This window comes from Colobus angolensis, unplaced genomic scaffold, assembly GCF_000951035.1.
Source record: "Colobus angolensis palliatus isolate OR3802 unplaced genomic scaffold, Cang.pa_1.0 Scaffold131, whole genome shotgun sequence".
NCBI classification, from domain to species: domain Eukaryota; kingdom Metazoa; phylum Chordata; class Mammalia; order Primates; family Cercopithecidae; genus Colobus; species Colobus angolensis.
Genome location: NW_012114364.1, coordinates 1,781,115 through 1,786,514, shown reverse-complemented (window position 1 = coordinate 1,786,514; position 5,400 = coordinate 1,781,115). Strand labels below are relative to the sequence as shown.

General features: G+C 41.6%; 1 protein-coding gene across 1 annotated transcript in view; it reads right to left on the bottom strand.

Moving 5' to 3' along the window:
• TMTC1 (transmembrane and tetratricopeptide repeat containing 1) overlaps positions 1 to 609 on the bottom strand; it is a 301,112-nt gene extending 300,503 nt beyond the window's left edge. The window contains exon 1 of the mRNA XM_011934100.1: positions 166 to 609. The gene's annotated coding sequence lies outside the window, so the exon portion shown is untranslated. The remainder of the gene's footprint in view (positions 1 to 165) is intronic.
• Positions 610 to 5,400: the final 4,791 nt, after the last annotated feature.

The window sequence follows — 5,400 nt, the reverse complement described above, 5'->3', positions numbered from 1 at the left end:
GGGCACCCCGGGGTCCCACTTGCGGTGCCGGGCTGTGCTCACCCCCACGCCTCCGCCCCCATCCTTCTCCCCCGAACGGGGCTGGGGAGGGGCACATCTGGCGGACCCCTCCCGGGGCAACTAGGCGGGTTTAGCAGGTGCGCAGCCTGGAACCCCCACACCCACCATCCAAGGAGAAAAGTGCTGCTGCTTCCCGGGAAGTTCCCGGCTTTTCAGCACCCGGGACCACAGCAGCGGTGCCCGGGGAGACGCTCTCCACCCGCCCGGTGCTCGCGTTCAGTCCCCGGCTGCGTGTTCTTCTGCCCGGGCTTTCTCTCACCCGCCCGGCGCCGCGTCCCGCAGACCCAGCCTCCGTACCCGCGGGGACAGGAGGCACCTTCCCCGAAGCCAGGAGAAGCGGTCTCCCTGGACAAGGACCTGCTCGCCCTGCCGGGGTGTGTTCAGAGGCGCCACCAGCTCTTTAACTTACCGCCCATTTCTTGGCCCGCACTTACGAAAAGTACCAGGTTCCAGTTTTGGTGGGGGCCTGGGAGCCGAATTGGCTTCTGAAATATTTTTTTGTTTTATTGTTTGCTTAAACTCAAGATAATTTGGGAGATGCCAAGCAAAAAGCAAACTAATCTAACTGGATCACTTGGGTCTCATTATTTCCTGGGCTGTGGGCGTGTTTGAACTGTTCCTGCTAATTCAGTAAAGGGCAGCGAAGAAGGTGGGGATGGGGGGATGGGAGGGGGGATTTGCATTAGGGCCTCTGGCTTTGGCTCCTAAACTTCCTTGTCTTTCTGAAAGATTGTTTTCTTTTTTAAAATACTAATTATAATAATATATCCAGAGTGATGATTACTAGAATTTCTCCAGGTCTGAAAGTTCTATTTGTTCTTTCAGGCACCTTGTAAATTTCCATTGCTGTGTTAGAAATTACCAGAAGTTTGACACATCCAGATAGAAAAACTGAAAATAAGAAGTCACTCTTTTATTCTCATCCTCCCCAAATCCTTAAAAAGCTCACCGACTGAAAAAATAAAATCCAGAAATTGTTCCTCTGCTGTGAGTATTTGTGTGGCTCTTTACTGTAGCAAGTTACTTTTAAAAAAATTGTAAGACATCTGAGCAGTTGAAAAGTCAAGGAATTAAGATAAACTTATTGTAACTCAAAATACGTTTCACCCATTTTCACTTTGTTTATTTGGTGACTTCAAATTGGTAACTGAGAAATGAAACTGGAAATCTTGGACATGGATGTTTTCATTCTTTCATCAAAATCTTTCACCCTTGATAACCTTAATATCCAGACTTTAATATCTAGACACACCTGAGCCTATCTCCCCATAAAACACACTACAGCCTTTCCTCTTCACTTGCCTATTAACTTAACACAAATATATTAAGGAGATTCTTTGTACTACAATGTGCTAAGTATAGGATTGGAAGACCCAAAGCTGCTCGTGTGTGTGTGTGTGTGTGTGTTTAACACCATAAAAGTCTAGCTTTCTAAGTTAACAGCTGATTGAGATAATGAAGTTATCTTTGCTGGAATCATAGTTGATGTAATAGGTCAATGTATCAATCCTTACTTATAATTAACAAAGGCTTTCTAGAGAGAACATCTTAACCGGAAAGAGTGACTCTAGGCCAGGTGCAACGGCTCACATCTGTAATCCAAGCACTTTGGGAGGCCAAAGCAGAAGGGTTGCTTGAGGCCAGGAGTTCAAGACTGGCCTGGGCTACAGAGTGAGACCCTGCCTCAAAAAAGAAAAAAAAAGAATGGCCTCTAATAGAAGATTTTCATAGAGAGAAAGTCTTTTTTCCTTCCTCAAATCATCCTTAAGTCATCCTTGTCCAAGAAAGAGCTCTGGCCACCCCCTTCTCGGAGTTGTTTTCTTTTTTAGATGGAAACAGTATCAGAGTGCTCTATGACCATGGAGAGTAGTGCAGGACTCAGGGCTGAGACTCCAAAGAGATCATAAAAAGAAGAGATAAAGGAAACCTCAAAGTGGGATTCCTGGTTACATAATCTTTCCTCTAAGTTCAGTGGCATCTTTATTCTGTTTAGCGCTCAGATGACAAATTTGAGATTAACTTAAAATAGTGAAATGCTTTAAGTCTTCTCAAGGACAACCAATCACTAAATATTTTTAAAAATTAATTCCTTCGGGCCTGGCACAATGGCTCATGCCTGTAATCCCAGAACTTTAGGAGGTCGAGGTGGGCAGATCAAGTCAGGAGATTGAGACCATCCTGGCCAATGTGGTGAAACCCTGTCTCTACTAAATATACAAAAATAACCTGGGCATGGTGGCACACGCCTGTAGTCCCAGCTACTTGGGAGACTGAGGCAGGAGAATCGCTGGAACCCGGGAGGTGAAGGTTACAGTGAGCCAAGATCATGCCATGGCACTCCTGCCTGGGGACAGTGCAAGACTCTATCTATAAAAAGAAATAATAATAAATAAATTAGTTTATTCACAGCCGCATCACTTTCTGATTGAATACTGTTCTGTGTTGTAGGAAAAGTATAGAAGTACTGATGTCAGAGAGAGGTTTACATTGATATGCCAGCCCATCAAGCCATTTGCTTCTCTGTTAAAAAGTGGAAAACACCCATCTTGGCTAATAAAGGGGTCCAAAAGGAAATTAGATTTAATTCTTGTTATTTAGCCTCTGATTATTTTTAAAGGATTGATAATTAGAGCAATACTACCTCCTAAAACACCTTGTGTCCACTCAAAGCAATTTATAATAAAACATAAATTATTGTAGAAGTACCTCTCTGAGGCTCATATAGATTAAGTCACTCATACAAATTAAGATGGACCATATTTCTAAAAGAGATTAGGACACCCTGTAATCCCAGCACTTTGGGAGGCCGAGACGGGCGGATCACGAGGTCAGGAGATCGAGACCATCCTGGCTAACACGGTGAAACCCCGTCTCTACTAAAAAATACAAAAAAACTAGCCGGGCGAGGTGGCGGGCGCCTGTAGTCCCAGCTACTCCGGAGGCTGAGGCAGGAGAATGGCGTAAACCCGGGAGGCGGAGCTTGCAGTGAGCTGAGATCCGGCCACTGCACGCCAGCCTGGGCGACAGAGCAAGACTCCGTCTCAAAAAAAAAAAAAAAAAAGAGATTAGGACACAACTAAAAATCAAGGGCAAGATATTGTAATAAAAACAATTTCAGATTACTGCTGACAACAATTCTTTGCTTGACCAAACTTTAGTTAGTTTTCTGAATCTTTTCCTAGCACTGTCAGTGTACTTCCTTGTAAAATCCAGTTTTAGCAAAGAACACTACTAAGTCAGTTTGGCAAGAGAGGGATCAGATATCAAGGGTAGGGAGTTCTTGCTGTATTAGAAGTTGAGTCCAATCTCTTTTCCCCACTGAAGGACCACATTGCAGTGGTCCCTATAACTATCATGATGGTACCGAATAAATTCTACCATGCTTTAACAAGTATTGTTGAATATTTTTTTTTTATTTTAACACTGCCCCCTGTGCTTTTTTTCAGCCTAATGATATCCTCTATTCAAATATAACCTATATAAATGGCCAAATGCAATATCACAAAGGTGACAATATCATTTATAAAAGAGATGATAATATGGTTTACATTAAAACATAAATTTTTGTTGTCTAGTTCTTTAAATATTACTGACAGGGCAGGTGTTGGGCAGCCGTGGGCTGTGCCCAGACCTCGGCCCAGACTGGTGACAGCAGAAGCAATAGTGGTAGTGTGGCGGCTGCAGCCCCAGGAGGAGAAAGGGGCTCTCCATGGAGACTGTCTTTCCTTCCAACCCTAAAGCCTCTCTCTGCATCATCTGCACAGTAATACAATTTAAGAGTATCAAAAATTATTTGTGACCTTGCATTTTCTGGCACTCAGGCAATAAACTTTGTCAGTATATTACTACAAGATTAAAGTATACCTATGTACATTGCAATAAAACATATTGCAGGAGAGAAAAACTGTCTTTTTCTTCCTACCTTTTTTGGTTCCTGGCTTGATCTCTGTAACAAAAGACAGATTAACAAGAGAAATGCATACAAATTCGTTTAGTATATGTTTTACCTGACACAGGAGACTTCATAAGGAATTGAAGACCCAAAGAAATAGTTAAACCTGATTGTTTTCAAACTATGTTTGCTGAAGAATAAAGAAACATGGAAAAATATGATAGGATAAAAATGGGTGTGAACTAAGAGTTGTAAAGTGGGGGAACCTTAGCAAGGCCTGTTTGTTCATATTTATCTGGGAATCACTGCAGCTTTGGAAATAAGGACAATCTCCTTGGAAGATAGGAAGGGCACCTCTCACATGAGCGTCTTATGACCTGTTTCATAGGAAGATCAGAAAGTCCTTCCTGCACCTGCCATTTCTTGAATTATTTTGGCTTAAAATATTCAATATGTCAAGGTGTCATATTTTGGAGTAGCATGTCCTGAACCACATCAATATCAAAGATTTACCAGAATTCTTCAAAGAGTGGAATCTCTGGCTTTGAAAACTGCTGCAACATTGCAAAGCTAATATCCATAGTCTTAGAAATTATTGTGTATAATAGAAAAGAACACTGTTTTCATCTGAATGTAATTTTAATAACACATTTTATTTTACATTTTAATTATACATAAATCAAACAGCTACTTTTAGTGTTTTATACAACCTCTACAACTTATAGGAAATGTCAGAGGAAGCACTAAAATGCCATTGTATAAATTTACATTTTAAATTAAAGTCAGACTTATACCAAACAGATTTGAATGAAGAGTTAATTTTTTTTTTCTTTTTTCTTTTTTTTTTTTGAGATGAAGTCTCGCTCTGTTGCCCTGGCTGGAGTGCAAAGGCGTGATCTCAACTCACAGCAACCTCCACCTCCCAGGTTCTAGTGATTCTTCTGCCTCAGCCTCCCAAGTAGCTGGGATTACAGGCACCCACCACCACACCCAGCTAATTTTTGTTTTAGTAGAGACGGGGTTTCATCATGTTGGTCTTGAACTCCTGACCTCAGGTGATCCACCCGCCTCAGCCTCCCAAAGTGCTGGGATTACCAGCATGAGCCACTGCACCCAGGCCGAAGAGTTAAATTTTTTAAGAAAATTATTACTTCTGAATCAAGAGCTCTAGATGTACTTTATATTTCAAAATAAAGTATCAGACATTTATTCCAATGTTGTCATAGCCTATAAAATACTCGTAACTGTGCTAGTCACAGTTGAATGAGCAGAGAGATGTTTCTCCAATTCAAAGAATATTTTATTTTAAATCCTGATTCATAGCATTTGCTGATTTCCATGGTACAAATATTTTCACCATGTTTGATTTCATGCAACCAATGTGACCTCACTGAACACAGAGACGGGAAGAGATATATAGCAGCACGTTATTCTACAACATTTTCACC